A 16,954-nucleotide genomic window follows, 5' to 3' on the forward strand; every position below is an offset into this window, starting at 1 on the left:
ACTCAGCTCATGGTTCATCATCGGGCCCACCACAGTGACACCTAGCGTGTCCCGGGTGTGCTTCAACACCAGAGTTACTGCGGAGCTGGTATAGTTGCTGAGTGTGTAGTGTAGTGAGTGAGAAAGTGAGATTAAAAGCTATACAGTGGGTCCCAGTACCCGAGGGTAAGATAATTACATTTTATTAGCTGGGCCCCTGTTAGCGGATAAAAAGGCAGTCGGACGTGTTGGTGAATTTATGATTCTCTACGTCCAGTATGGTCTACATGTTTCAGCCAGGCCTTAAAAACTGGCTTTCCTCAGGACCAATAAGTGAAAAAGTGCAATTAAATAATACTAAATTATAGTGTTTGTGTTGGTTTTTAAAATGTGTCGCGCTCCCTAAAGTGCGTCTTTATGTAGAGGGGGATTCCCTCTTGCTTTTACTACATATAACACATAGGACATATACAGACGTACAAGTAGAGTCAAATTAGCATGGTAAGGGGGAGGAGCCAAGATGGCCGCCGAGACGGACGTGTAGTCTCCCGGCTCCCGGAGCCCGTATCTCCCGCACAGCCATCCTGTCCGCTATCCTGCTATTTTGTGCCAGCGGGATGTTTGGAAAAGCTTCCTGACTCTTCGGGTGTTCCTCCGATGTCCCTGCCTGCTCGCTACCTGGGGTATCGTCGAGATACGCGCCGACCCCTCTCCTAGTCCTGTACCCGGGACCTACGACACAGCGCACCGCCTTTGTCTATTGCAGCTGCGGGGGCCGGTCGCTCTGGAACGGAGCTGAAATCCTTGGTGGTGGTTACACCGGACGCTGGTGTGGAGGGCATTGCTGGCCAGCTGGGAGTTTCTCTCATCTCCTTCTCTTTGGGACTCTGAAGATGAGCCGCGCCCCGCTCTCTCCAGTGTTGGGAGTGCCCCGGACCATCGGGGCCCCTTTCTTGCCTCGTCGCTCCCTGTCCCGAGCGGAAAGGGACGCCTCGCTGTGAGCCGTCCACGATTACGGACTTATCTGGTTCCGAAGAGATTCATTCTTCTGCCAATGTGCTGACCTCGCCGGTGATCCTTTGTCGTCTCTGGAGGCAGAATCAATACGGCTGGCTCCCCAACAACTATGGCGGACGGTGCTTCGACTCCTGCCCGGTGTGCCCGGCTCATACCCTACTGGGAAGCGGACCTGCCTACTGCGCCTCGTACCGAGGGGGCAATGGAGGATAAACAGACGTTTACTCGCGCTTTGGTGCTTCGTGCCCTTATTCGATTGCGGAATGAGTGGCGTGAAAACTCGAGACTGTTGAGGGAGTAACTGGATGGGTTTGTGACTGGATCATGCTCTACTTCGCCCGGACTCTCTTTTTGCAATGTATACCAGCCTTCGCTGATCCCTGTCAATGATACACTGTTGCCGCGGGAGTGTGTACCTAAACTGCAACGTTGCGTGGATACAGAGTGTGAGCTGCGATTAAACCGCCCTGGCGCTGATACAATGTCGCTTTCCCCAGTGCAACACTCAACCTTGCCTGCGGAGTTCATGGGGCTGCTGCTACAACATCCGACTATCCCCATGTACAGTGCCTATTCATTGGAGACATTGACACCTTCTGCAACGCAAAGAGTCAGTATATTGATAATGCTGTTTCTTCTATGTGTCGGCTCTGACTGGGACTGGCGGCGTCCATTTTATCCCTGGACATTACTCCATCATCGTGTGCGGCCATTTTGCCTCTTTGTTCTCATTGGGGCGGGCTTTCTCCTTCTCTCCTACGGTCGTGGCCTCTTATGGGGGATGGGTACATGGGGCCACCCGAGATCGGGCCAGGGCTAGGCGATTTCTTTAATGTTATGGACGCACTGTTGGGCGGGGACTAGGATGGGACTGTTTTTTGTCTGACTCTCTTGCACATTTGGAAATGTCTTTCCCCACCTATAATCCTGCTTGCTATTTTTGTCATGCTGATGGTACTTGGGGTGGGGGATGCTTACGGGGCCGAGGGAGACCGGGAGTATGTTTACTTTCCTCCTCCCGCCTTCTCTGAGGGTTGGAGATTGGGATCGTTTTTTCTCACTCTCTTTACTCTCTTTCCCACTTGGGGTTCTCTTGGGGCGACAGGCATGCCTATTGGGGGGGGGTGGGCCGTGGCCTTCCGCTGGTATGCAGGGTGGGGGGGATGGGATGTGTTTTATGTTTCTCTTTGTTTCTATGGCCCTCTTTCTTTTTCTTTCTTCTTCTGTTTCTTTCTCTTCTATGCCTCTTCGCTTCCTTTGGGGTTGGGGTTCCGTGTCATTAGGGAGTTTATGGTATTTTATCATTATGTGACATAGCGGTTGGTTCTGGATTTTAATAGTGGTCAATTACTTTCTGATGCCTGCCTTCCTCTATTGTGCTTCCTTATGAGTGCTCCTTGAATTATTATAGCTATCCTGGTCAATGATTAGCCTTTACTCTGTTCGAAGTTTTATGACTTGTTCTCAACAAAACCATAAAATTAAACCTTTTTTTATCCTCATGCAATGTTCTGTGCTCCACACGCTACTCGTCGCTCAGAGACTGCTTCAACAGCGTTCTGTCCCGATTGATCCTTTTTTCCTATCCCTTTTTCGTATGTCATAACGGCCGGCCCGAGGGGTTGTAGGCAGACGCTGTGTATTGTGTTCTCTACAAATAAAGGTTTTAAAAAAAAAAAAAAAATTAGCATGGTAAGCTGATAACACAAAACATTGCCGACTGGTAAGGTGTGTGCTCGACCTATATCGGACTAGGGTGTGGTCATGTGCGTGACATGACTTAGTGATTTTATCATGAGACCGATTTTGGTGGTGGTGGGCTAAGACAGCGTAATTTTAGACATGGTGAGGAGCAGGTAAGTAAGTATACTATATCCCCACACAGGCTAGTACCTGTAAAAGCCTCCTTGGGTCACTCGGCAGAGAAAAAGACCCTACAAAAGTTTTAAAAGAAGCGCGGTTAACAAACAACCTGTAAGGAGAGAGAGATGCAATGGCTTACCCCAATCCTGGTGATCGACTGTTTACTCACGGAAGTACCGGTCTGGTTCCTTCTTGGACCTGTCGTCCTTCTGCGGTGCCCGGATTCGAAGTGTGAGGGCCATCGTTCGGTTTTTAAATAGCCCGGGTTAATGACTGCACCTGTGTGATGGTAGAAATAGAAGGAGGTGCCTCGCCCTAAATGCCTAGTCATTGAGGAACTATGCGCATGTTCAGGGGAGCAGTGGATGCAGGGCATGTGCGTTATGACCGAGGGGCACGTTGCACATCCTCTGTTCTATTGCGGGTGCGCACAGTGGTGAGATGCCGATTATGCACTCATGGTCATGAGCGAATTGCCCTGTTGTTAACTACAACGTGATTAATCGCTAATATTCACAGGTGTGGTGTATCAGCGGGAGTATGTTAGGTTACGTGTCTCCTTTACTTTTATTAATGTGGTGTGCTGGGAGCACTGTGCTACGAAGAAACGGGGTAGAGTAAGGGCCATTCTGCATGGTGGGGTTAAGACGACCAAAGGTCGCCTAGCATAGAGCGGCTTATGTAAAATTCATAGAGGCTCTATGTATTTGTATACAGCTGGGGCGTTACATTACTCATGGGGTCAGGGAATTCCATGGTAGTGAGTCGTTCAAGCCCTCAAGATGGGTGGAAAGGGGGTTTATCCAACGTTGTTCTTTGGTAAGGAAAAATTTGTCATTCATTTCCCTTGTTTCAAACTGTTCTATCACAGTCCATGTGAAATCATTCGGGGTGTGGTTGTGAGTCAGAAAGTGTTCTGTCAATCTGCTAATGTTTTTTCCACATCTGATGGTGCTCCTGTGTTCCGTCATTCTGGTCCTGACTTTCCGGGTGGTCATCCCAACATATCGGAGGCCGCATCTGCAGGTTATTAGATACACTAGATTGGAGGAGTTGCAGTTAGTGAACTGCCGTTGTATCCAGGTTTTGCCAGGTTCCAATGAGAGGGATTTTGAAGGGGAAGTAAGGTGGCAGACACTACAGTTATTGCACGGTTCTGCACATTGGACTGCACAAGCGGCCTCCCTGCTCCTCCGTGTCCGGGTCTTCATAGATCTCTATGAAGACCCGGACACGGAAGAGCAGGGAGGCCGCTTTATACAAACGAGGCTATCAAGTGAGAGATCGTCTCCCTAAAATCATCCTGCGAAATACCCACCGCGCCATCAACAGAATAGACGCAAAGTCTTTTTTTCCTGTGATTCCAATGTGAAGAAGGAATCTGTAACGTCAATTTGGACAAGACCACATAATTAATAATGGTGGCTCCTCTGTGCCGATATATGAAAGATAAAAACCTTAAAGAGGCCTAGTTTCGCCTTAAAGATCCTCGACAGATCAAGACAACATTAAAGAAAAGTCTTGTTTGCTAGGAGAATTCTCTAGCACCCTGATGGATCACATTCTACTAAAAACAATCTCAGCCTCCAACTTCCTCCTCCTAGGGGACCTTAACCTGCACTTCCTAGACCCTGCGGATAATACCGCAGCTAACCTACTAGCAGATCTCACATCAGCCGACCTCCACCTCCTGAACTCAAAAGCCACCCATGAGAAAGGACAGCTTTTAGACCCGATCTTCACTAATATCAGGAACCTTAAAACCCAAGACCCTACCCCCCTCCCATGGACAGACCATATGCTGGTCTCTATGCACTGGTCTCTCCAGACCACCCCAGCACTCAAACAGAAAACCAGGATACGAGCCAGACGATGGCACAAGCTAATACCAGAGGAATGGGAAGCGAAGTTACGGGAATCCGTTGGCCCTCTCTCCGCGGACCCTAACACAGCTGACAGTGAATTTAACAGTTGGCTCACCCACCCCCTGGACAGCCTTGTCCCACTAACCAGCACTCTAAAACACGTCAAAAGGATCAACCCCGCTCCATGGTACACACCCTCCCTTAATGCCTTAAGGAAGGAGTGCAAAAAGACAGAACGCACTTGGAGGAAAAACAAGTCGGTGACGGAGAAAGACGCCTATCAATCATCTATGAAAGCGTACAAACAAGCCCTCCACAACGCGAAAAGTGCCTTCTACGAGGAAAAAATAAAGAATTCCTCCTGCTCAGCCAAGGAGACCTTCTCTATCCTTAAAGAGCTCCTCCACGTCCCGGACCCCCCGCAGCAACCCATGGACCCCAAAGCAGCAGAAGAAAAATGCGTCAATCTGGGCACCTTTTTGACGAAAAAATTAAAAAAATCCTTGCCTCCCTCCCTGCTGCTAATCCCGACACCACAGAGAAAGCTAAGGACTTACCTCCCTTACCATGAAACTCCCCCGCGAAACCCGACACGCCTTATCTAGCGTCGTTCGGTCCAGTCACTGAAGAGGAAGTGGCAGCAACATTTGCATCAACTAAGAGTGGCGCCCCCAGTGACCCAGTTCCCATACGGTTCGTCAAAGACATCACCCGGACCATAGTGCCCCAACTGACTGCCCTCATCAACACCTCGCTAGCCCAAGGAGAAGTCCCTTTAAGCTGGAAGGAGGCAGTCGTAAAAGGGCTTCTCAAGAAACCATCGCTAGACCCTGCGGATCTATCCAATTACAGACCAATCTCGCTCCTCCCCTGGATAGGTAAGGTCGCCGAGAAGCTAGCGAACAAAAAGCTGCCACACTTCCTAGAAGCAAACCAACTCCTCAAAAACTCACAGACAGGCTTTAGACCAGGTCAGGGCACTGACACCGCTCTCCTCGCAGCAGTAGAGAAGACCAGGGAAATTATCGATACAGGAGGATCAGTGGCAGTGGTCCTCCTAGACCTGAGCGCGGCCTTCGACACGGTCAGCCACCAGGTCCTAACCCAACGTCTAGATAACATCGGAGTGAAAGACAGAGCGCTGAAATGGCTCACGTCCTTTCTCTCCCGACGCTCCTTCCAAGTCTGGGAAGGTGAAAGCCGCTCCCCCTCCATCCCCCTCCGATGTGGTGTGCCACAGGGCTCATCACTAAGCCCCACGTTGTTTAACGTGTACATGGCCCCACTGGAGGAGCTGGTCTCACCATTTGGAGTCACCATTGTCAGCTATGCTGACGATACTCAGCTGGTGGTGACGCTTTCCCACCCCAAGCTAGAGCCTTCCAATCTCCGTGACTGCCTCTCCAATGTCCATCAATGGATGAGTGACTCAGTCCTAAAATTAAATGGATCAAAAACGGAGATCCTGCTCCTAGGACACAAAACCATGAGCCTTCCCCCTAACATCTGGCCCGCCTGTATGGGTGAACCCCCTACCCCCAAGATGGAGGTGAAGAGTCTGGGAGTGTGGTTGGAGACAGATCTCACCTTCAGAACACAGGCAAGAAAAACGGCCGGCATCTGCTATGGCCTACTCAGATCATGCAGAAAGGTGCTCCCCCTACTCCCATTCCAGTCCCGACTTCTGCTGATCCAAGGCCTAATTTTATCCAGGCTGGACTACAGCAACGCCATTTACCTGGGAGCACCGGAATCCACTCTCCAAACATTGCAAAAAACCCAGAATGCCGCAGCCCGACTACTTACGAATACTCCAGCCAGAACATCAGCCAAACCTGCACTGAGGAAGCTCCACTGGCTCCCAGTTAGGGAGAGAGTAACTTTCAAGGCCCTTTGCTTGGCCCACAAGGTACTGCACAAAGCAGGCCCCCCAATTCTCAACAACTGGATCACACCCTACAGACCTACGAGAGCGCTTCGATCAGAACATGGAAACCTTATCATGATTCCCAGGGTGAAGAAGGCCCGCGCAGGTGGCCGCCGCTTCTCAGTCAATACAGCAAAAAAATGGAACGCGCTCCCCCCGAGTCTCAGAGCGGAACCAAACCTCCTACGATTCAGGAAGTCCCTTAAAACCCTACTCTTCCCCTGAGTCGTCAACCTCCCCTACTTTCAACACTTAGGAGCCTGAGGTTTAGCGCTGGGATACTCGTGGGTGACTACGCGCTCTATAAAAACCTAAAATAAATAAATAATAAAATAAATAATTGTTTTCAACAAAGTCTTCAATCCTAAGACTTCAAGTTAATCTAGTCAAAATGTCCTGAAGAAGGTGCAACTATTTTACATCCACCGAAACGCCGCGTCGACCTTTGTTTTTTGACTGCTTTATGGTTATTGAAATCGTTTTTTATAATGAAATGTATTGTTTTAAACCTATGTTTTTAATTTAGAGTGTAACCCTAATAGGGAGGTACCTAAATAAATTGTGATATATTTTTATAAATTTAATTCAATTGTTTCTTGTACTTAAGTGTGACACCCATTGGTACTAATGTTAGATGTACATTGCATAATGCATTCTAATTAGCATTTCGTCCGCCCCCCCCCTCCTCCATACACCACACTGTTCTAACACATAGTCAATACATTTGACTTACTGAATGACCAAGAATAAACCACAGGGTTTCATTATTTTTTCACTGTACCTGCTCCCCTCCCTGTTAATAGAACCAGGGGAACCTTCCAATTATATTTTTGGCATTAATGAATATAGACACCAAAATCCTTGCTAAAATAATTGCAAACAGACTGCAGGCCCTGGTTCCTAACCTGATCCTGCCAGGTCAGTTAGGGTTTTTACCCCAAAGATCTACCTCGCACAACCTCCACACCCTGTTCGCAGTGCTACATACCCTGAATCCAGAGCTCAGTGTTGCAGCGGTGCTACTAGATGCGGCCAAGGCTTTCTATTCTTTGCAGTGGGGCTACATGTTCGCAGTCCTGCAGCGAATGGAATGCTGCAAGCCTTTTTTTAAATTGGTGCGGCTGCTATACACGCTTCCGGTAACTAGAGTTCGCATTAACAAAACAGTGTCTAAACCCACGCAAATCTGCAGCGGAACTAGACAGGGGTGCGCCCTATCCCCCATGCTGTTCTTGTTCACCCTCAAGCCCCTAGCTTGGAAGATCAGGCAACTGCATGCCCAGGCCTCACTGGGGTTTCGACAGAGGCCCTTAGCCATCTCACTATATGTAGATGACATGCTGCTATAAGTGAGGGACCCGGAGACAAACCTAGAACCCCTGTTGCGGGAATATGTATGCTTTGAAAGATATTCCCGCCTCCAGATAAATTGCGACAAATTTACAGTGTTCCCCCTGACTCCATGCACTGTTTGATATGACCAGGAGTTTCCACTGTCCTGGACTAACGACCCGTTGCAATACTTGGGCATCTAGGTACACAACGACCCGGAAATTGTTATTAACATGAACTATGAGCGTGCCATTGCAAAACTAACGGACCAGGTGGCCAGATGGACATGACTCCCCCTGTCCCTTGCAGAAAGAATAGCGGTTGCGAAAATGTTTATTCTCACCAAGTTTCTGTACTTATTTGTGACTATCCCGTTTGTAGTCAACAAAGCAATATTTCAAACACTCAAAACTTGCCTAGTTAACCTAGTGTAGGCGGCCAAACAACCGAGATGCAGCTGGGCACCCTGATCTAACCGTATGAGCAGGGAGGTTTCGGTGCCCCGGATCTGTGCCTTTATTATTTATGCGCACAAGCTCAATTTGCGTACTTTTGGCACTTCTCCCAGCGCTATCTCCCACACTTAGCTGTAGAAGCGGAGGATGCTCATCCCATCCCACTGACTGCCATGGTGCTCCACAACTGACCATATTTATATAGGAAGGACATAAATGCCATAGAATGCACCTCTAGGGCCTGGAGGGACTTGGGAAGGTAAGATATGCCCATATGCCCTGGATATGCCCATTGTGGTGCATCCTGAGATATCCGTAGCTCATGAGCATGAGGCGCTCGCGATCCTTGCCGTTGCAGGCATCAACACGTGGGGGGACTTATACATTAATGGCCAGTTCTTGACACTGGAGGCTTTTTTGCAGGGTGACCATACACAGCTGTGTTGGGGTTCATGTATACTAAACTGCTCATGGCAGTTAGATCGATGTGTCCTGAGTTTCCCACGGAGCCAGAGACGCTAAAATCGCCTCAGGGGGTATTAACAACAGCAGAAAGCAAAGGATTAATAACTAAATTATAGATACATAATGTATCTCAGAAAGAAAACTCTGTGACCGGATCAGTAGCTCTAGACAGGTGGAATAGCAGGTTCGCAGTACTTCTGGCTTGGGCAGAGTGGGAGGTATGCTGTGCGTTAACTGGACAACTCACTGCAAACTGTAACCTCTGTATAATCATTCAAGGAAATTTTATTTCGGTCAATGTGACCTAAAAAGTGCAGCATGTAAAAACATTCATTTGTGCAAATACATCAAAAGAGTTTAAAAGATAACATTTCAAGAAAGTTAAAAACATTATAGACGTTACTTAGTGATTACATTAATTCCATATTAAAAAAGAAGGGGAAAAGTGGAAAGTGCAATCGTTACATATACACATACAGGTTTGGGACCAGGGTTCAATTCCCGACGCGGCAGGGTCGTGGACCAGGGTCAGCGGACTCGATAATTCTCGCCTCAGTGCCTACTCTAACCAGGGAATACACTCGGTAACTCTGGGCATTAAGCTTGCCTCATCTCTACAACGGCCCCCCACAGACGCCGGGGATGCCTGGTTTCACCCTGGAGATATCCAGAAAGGGACCATCTCACAGGGAAAACCAGGACGAGTTCCCCAGCGGTCTACAGCGCCAGGACACTCTGGTAGAGTAACAGTGCGCTTTACAAGAATCCCATTTGTGGAAAGTGCATAGTACAATAAATAAATACATAATTTAAGTAAAAACTTTGATAAAAAGCAACAGGAAAACCTTTCAGTACAAAATAGTATGCTATGATACAGAGGGAGATTATACCAGATAGTATTAATAGGCTTAGCCTTTACTATAACTTGTCCAATGGATCATTAGATGCTTTAAAAAAAAAACCTTCTGGTGCACCACATAGAAAACAGGAATCCTGCAACTGAGTACACAACTGGGATATTGAGGTCATACTTCAGTATCCTAAAGACTTCAATGCAGCGCCTACTACCCAGGTTCCTGCACATCTGCACCAACCATCTTTTACTCGCTTTGTTATATCCTGGGCAACTAAAAAAACATGCAACTCTGATTCCTCAGGGTAATCACAGGCAGGGCAACGTATCGTATTATGGGCTCTCCACTTCGATGTAAAACAGCGAAGAGGCAAGACCCCAAATCTGAATTGTAAATAAAATTTTCTTGCAGTCACAGTTTTAATAAGATCTAACACCTTCTCAAAGTTAGGAGTATCTTTTATTTCCAGAAAGGCATTAGTTAGTTTGCCTGTTTTAGAGCTGCTATACAATAAAGGCATGCTATAGGTCTCATTATGAGCCTTCATTTGTTTCCTGGAAATTAATGGACAGGCTAACTCTGGTTGAGCCCAGCAACCCCCCAGGCCCATATCTATTAGCAAATGTTTAATGTGGGCAAACCAAGGGAATCTAACACCACCCCTCGTCTTTAGGACTTCAGACAATTCTTCCTTGTATGGGAGAAGTTTAGGAGTCGACCACAGACGGCGCCAATACAGTAAGGGTTTAAGACTCAGCACCTCTGCTATTGCCATTAGTCCTGCATCTAATCGAAGTGGAATTAAAGGAGTGCTGCGCGAGAGCCTAAATAGATTCCTAATATAGTGGTTCTCAACCTGTGTTAGTGGCTCGGAGTTAAGATGACCCCAGAGCTCTGCGCCATATAGTGCGCCCCCTCGTACCTGGGCCCTGTAAATTTCTAGTGCCGGGCTGACAGCACTCTTGCCTGACTTATTAAATACTTTCATGATGCTCCCTGTCGACTGAGCCAATTTTAGTGTTGACTTCGCAATGTGGGCCCCCCAATCCTTAGTTTCAGTAATGGTAATGCCTAGATAAATAACAGATGAAACTCTTTCAAGGGGTTTACCGTTTAGTGAAGGGTTTGGACGGGTGCTCTTTGGATTGTTAAACACCATAAATGTTGTTTTCTCTAGATTTATCTCTTAGCCTCTTTCCCTACAGAATAGCTGAAATCTATCCAAAACCCTTTGAATCCCCATGGGTGATTTGGCTACCAAAAGAGTGTCATCGGCAAACATCATTGCTGAAATTCTACGAGAAGCTAATTTTGGAGCATCTAAATCTCTTTCTGATGACAGGGAATCTATCAGGCCTTTAATATAAAGGCTAAACAAAGTTGGCGCAAGAACACAGCCCTGGCGTACGCCACGTTTAATAGGTATGGGTGCTGTGAGTTTTCCATACCTGCCGTATCTTATTTGCGCATAATTATTTTCATGTAAGCGCCTAATAAGTTGAATTAAATACACAGGGGCCCCCATCTCAATTAGAACTGACCACAGTTTTTCCCTTGGCACCAGGTCAAAAGCTGACCTCAGGTCTACAAATATTAAATAGAGGCTACCCCCCTCCAGGCAGACCGTCTTCCAGTACAACAGCTGAAGTCTTAGTACTTGGTCCAGGGTTGACAGTTTTTCCTTGAACCCTGCCTGGAGGGGGAAAGTACACTCTTATCATCCATCCAGGATTAGAGCTTGAGGAGCAGGACGCGTGCAAACATTTTTGGGGGGATATCAATTAAACTAATTGGTCTATAATTACTAGGTAATAGTGGGTAGCCCTTTTTAAAAATCGGGATTATCTCCGCGCCGACCCAACTAGCAGGAATCTTCATATCCATCATTATTGCGTTAAAAGAACCCAGAAATACAGAGCCCATATAGATGGTTCACTCCTAAAGAGATCCCCAGGGATCTTATCCAAACCTGGGGCTATTTTTGCCACTGCTCCCTTTATTTCCTGTAGACTTATGCTCAGTCCCGAGCTGCCATCAGAATAATGATCTATGTCCCCTATAACTCGGGGATGATCCACTACTGGGGGGCATCCAGCTATTGGGAGTTCCTCAGACCTCCATTCCTCCTTATAAAGAGATTCGAAGTACTCCCGCTAGACCTCTTCATCCAGATTTGGTCTAACGATCTTTTAGGTATGGTCGAACCAGAATTTACAACTCCCCAGAAAGTCCTCATATCTCTATCCCCTAGTGCTGTTTAAATAGGTCCCAATTTTCCGATTCCCGCCTATGTTTCGCCTCATGGACAGCTAATTTATAAACCCTTCTCAAAATTTTGATTTGAGGGTGATCCTTTGCTTTAAAAGAAGCCACTAACGCGCCTTTAGCCTTATGGCAAGATGCGTTGTATCAAGGGTGGGGCACTGGCCTACCCAGTCTACTAGGTTTATAGGGAAAAAAGAAATGTAATAAGATTTATTTTCGTTTATCATGATTTAGCTCAATCGCCTCATTATCTATAAGGTCCTTATTATGATTGTATAGGGTAGAGGCTTCTACAAAAATGGGTAATAGAGCATCATAGAGACTGCTCATGTTTTCCTGTGTTTGGTTAAAATTAATCCAACGTACTCTCTTCCTGCAGTTCGAGACAATTAACTTAGAATCGCTGGGAGTATCATCAGAATAAGCTCTCTTGGGGTTTAATATTTGGAGATCTACTACTAGGGCATCATGGTCACTATCTACACGTGGAAGAATTTTAAAATCAACCATCCTATCCCAAAAGTTAGTGTTAATAAGAATATAATCTAGAATGAACCCTCGGTCCTTGCTGTGGAACGTGTAACCATGTGATGTTTCAGAGACTGATCTTCCATTACACGCTCTTAAAGCATGTTTAAGGACAAGGCAATTCAACTGGATTATGAGGGGGGACCATTTATTTACTTTTGGGCATCTAGATTCAGGTATTTCAAAGAGGAGATCCTCTTCAAGAAGATTGTCAAGAAACAAGCCCTCAAGAGGCTCAAACTGACAGTTGAGGTCCCCTCCTACTATGACCGTTTGTTTTAAAGCAATACTGGATAAAAATATATCTAAATCCTCCACGGTAGTGGACTCCTTTCCCTTAGAGGTAGGCCTCGAGTACACTTTGATTAAAACGATCAGGGATTTAAGAGGGAACTGCAATCAGACGCATAATATATCACTAGAACCTGTATCAAGTTGCACAACCGTGCAACCTAGGTGAACACCTACCCATGTAGTTAAGCCCCCTGATGGTCTCCCTACACCACCCGATATTGCTGGGATGCTAAAAGAGGCGTAACGCAGCTTGGTTACCTCTCCTCTTTCTTGAAACATGCATATATCATATTGACTAATAAAAGATCTCCAATCAGGGTCATCTATTTTGTTATTAATACCTGCAACGTTCCAAGATAAAACCCGTGCAACCTGGGAATTAAATATATTCTTGTTAGCAACTTCCAGGGACTGTGGGTTCATTTTCACTCTAACTATTTCTGAGTCTACCTGCTCGACTATCCCTTCTGCTGTGAACTGATGGAAACTTTCATTCAGGGCTAAACCATCCTTAGATGGGTTACTGCTTCGGGAGACGCTCATGCACTCTCCGACCAGACCTTCCTCTCTTTAAGGATGTAGCCCCTATATTCATGATCAATAGACACGGCGGATGTTTTTCCCTGAACAATTTCGGGGACTTCCGCTAGTCAATCCACCCCTTCTAGGGGGCTGAACCTGTTCCCAGTAGGGATATTACAAATGGGTTGGTTTCTCCAGTTTTGACCTATATTTGGGAATACAAAGTTATTTTGAACAGGTCTCCTTCCCAACTTCTGGCAGTGATCAAACTACTGAGGTATATTAGGGGGATAAAAAAAACCCAGAGAGAATAAAAGAATATTACCCATGTTCCTCCCAAACTCCGATACTAAAACTCCATCAGTTATCATTGGATTTTTAAAATTAATGACTATACCGTTTCCTTTAATGTCCCTGTGTTGTCTGCCAATCCAGCCCACCCTTCTTGTGGATAAAATATCTTCGGTATTTTCATATCCAAAATCGCTATGGTTTGTTAACCAATGAACACATTTGTTCTTTAATTCTTGGTGGGATTCTATCTGACCCTTTCTTAATTCGGGTACACCTGCCAGAATTAATACATAGGGAGTTGACGCATTGGGAAGATGTATGTTTGGTGGACAATATGATTGATCATTGTGCTCATGTATCGGTTGCGTTACTTCCATCACCTGGCCTTGTTTATTGATAGTTTCCCCTGTTCTTTTAGTCGCTAATGGATAATTATTTGTTGCATTGGTTTGGTTTGTGGAAGACTTTGCTGCCCTGTTTTCATTATGCTTCCTAACTTGTTGTGCGCATTCTGGGTTTACATTTATTTTTAGTAGGTGCGCTCTTTCATTTGGAATAGAACAGTGTTTGTCTACTGGGCGGCTATTTGTGGCCTGCTTACTTGTCATGGTATCAGATGTGGTGTTGGCCTTAGTTATCTCCCTTGATTTTAACCCTTCGTTCAAAATTGCATTCAGCCCTTCCAACCTTTCTTATATGGGTCTGAGCTCCTCTTTGACAATGACTCTCATTTGGGTCTGGAGCGCTGTTATCCACACAGGCTGATCGGTGGCCTGGCATGTGGAGTCCACTGCTATGCTACCCACCAAGGGCTGGTCTATATCTGCAATAGGGCCCTGTGTTTTTTTTCTTTTAGCTGGCGGCTTTGCTTTAGATCTTACTTTAGTTTTGGTGTTGCTATCTAACTGGATTGGAGCACTACAATTCGGAGACTCCATACTCGTTATATTTAGATCTAGCAGTGGGTCATTAGACAACTCTATTGGTATGGCTTCTAATTCACAAGAAAGGCTGGAGATCAGCGATTCAGATTCTAAATTTGGTGTAATGGTTAAGCGCCTCTCAGTCCATTCTATTTCTGAGGCCACAGCTCCCAGGGCTTTCTCCGACATCCTGTCTATGGATGTGGGTTTGGCGCTAGGTTTGGGCGGAACTGAAATTAGTTTCTTGGTCACACAAGCCCTTTTACCCATCTGTAGAAATTCCGAATAATTTAGGGCCAGATGTAGGTAAATCACAATTACCGATTTTGAAATACCGAATATTACTGAATTTTACCGATTCGGTATTTCAAAATCGGTAAATGGGATGTAGGTACCAACATCTGGATTTTTTACCGATACCTTAAAAATCGGTATTTACGGATTCGGTAAATACCGAATCGGTATTTGCTATTGAATCTCATGGGCCTTGAAGCCCATAGGATTCAATTCAAATACCGATTCGGTATTTACCGAATCGGTAAATACCGAATTTGTCAAGGGTGCAGGGGTGTCACTTTGACACCCTCTAGCACCCCCAAAACGGGCATGTGTGCAATGTGGCACACAGACATGCCCTAAGGGCACGTCTGTCTGTCACATGGCACATGTGTACATGCACAGATGTGCATGTACACAGGAATCGGTATTTTACCATGGATTTGTATTCCATGGTAAAATACCGATTCTGAAAGTCATGTGCCAATGGAAAATTGGCTACCCACATTTCAATCTTGCATTTTCGGTAATTTTACCGAATCCGTAAATATTACCGAATCGGTAAATTTACCGATTCGGTAATAATACCGGTTCTGTAAAATTACCGAATATGTGCCCCTACAACTCCATAGCCCTTTACCGATCGGAAACGGCCGAAAATCGGTATTTTCGGCCGATTCCGATCGGTAAAGGGCTACCTACATCTGGCCCCTAGACAGTTAAATAAATGTACCGATGTAATATACAAAATGAGGCTACACACACAAAAGATTCAGCTCTGATTTTGACCCGAAGCCTGGTATTTTTTCAATGGGGAGGGTACCCCATGGGCCCATCCCCTGGGGCCTGGCCTTATTCCAATGAGGGAGCTAAGCCGCACGGGCCCCCCCTCCCAATTTCGGCCCCAGGCACCCGAGCCCCGGAGCCCCTGCCATTTCACAATGGGGAGGGGCACCACACGGCCCCCTGCCCCAGGTTGATATTGGCTCCAGGGCCCTATCCCGCAGGGCCTGACCATTTGTCCTGGGTACCTCAGGGTACCCAGTGAGGCCATTACCCCAGTCCCATAGCACAAGGCCACTGCTGTCCCTGCAGGCTCCCCGCCTCCTGCGGGAGCCGGCATAGTTTTAAAGCACAGGGAGCTCCTAAACATGCAGCCCCCTGTGTGTGAAAGCAATCCTTTCATCTGTTTTCTTGCTTGCTTGACAGCGTGCAAGGACACAGATGAAAGCTTCAGACTTTGGGGGCTCATAGGAGGCCACCTTCACCCGAGGACCTCTGAATCTGTTGCGGGGGTTACCCATGCGTCTCCTCTTTCCATGCATGCACAGTGTGGCGGGAACCATGGGGTGCCCGCCACAGGGTGCACACTTTTCCCCACCCACCCCTTTTTTCAATGGGCGCCTGTGTTCACGTTGTGTGACAGGCTCCAATTGAATACAATGGGAGTCCGACCGAACCTAGTCCGTAAACATACAAACACATCGTAATTGGTCGGTGTGGGGCTCCCAGAGTGCAATTCGTATGGAAAGCTCCCTTCCTGCCTTTCTTTAATTCAACTCTCTAGTCCTCATTTCACTTTCATTCTTCTCCACTGCATCCACTCTATTCCACCTTTTGTGCTTCCTTCCATCAGGTACTGTTTTATACAGGGGATCATTCAAAGGAGGGAAAGGATTAGGTGGCCATTAGTATTCCAACACACACTTGGTGATTTCTGCAACGAGGAGTCAATGACTGAATGTACAGTGACACTCCACTACTTTTCCACCTCAACAATGTGGTTAAATACTAACTGTCATGATTGCCTGACTCACACTAACACGAAGAAAGCATCCTTCCACGTGGATTTCATCAGGTTCTTAAGACAAAGTATAGTAAGACTGTACCTTAAGCTTTTATTACCTTTACTGTTTCCCACACTCTTTTGATACTCGCTGATAATGCTAATTTTTGTGTGGGGTTACCATGCTCACATCTGTGTTTTGGTATTCACTTGTATCGTCCAGTATTCGGTTGGCTTAGACATGCGCTTAACGGGTTAACAAAGTAACGCATTCAGTCATTGACTCCTTGCAGAAATGTGTGTTGGAAT

The sequence above is a fragment of the Lissotriton vulgaris genome, chromosome 7, assembly GCF_964263255.1.
Source record: "Lissotriton vulgaris chromosome 7, aLisVul1.2, whole genome shotgun sequence".
Taxonomy (NCBI): Eukaryota; Metazoa; Chordata; class Amphibia; order Caudata; family Salamandridae; genus Lissotriton; species Lissotriton vulgaris.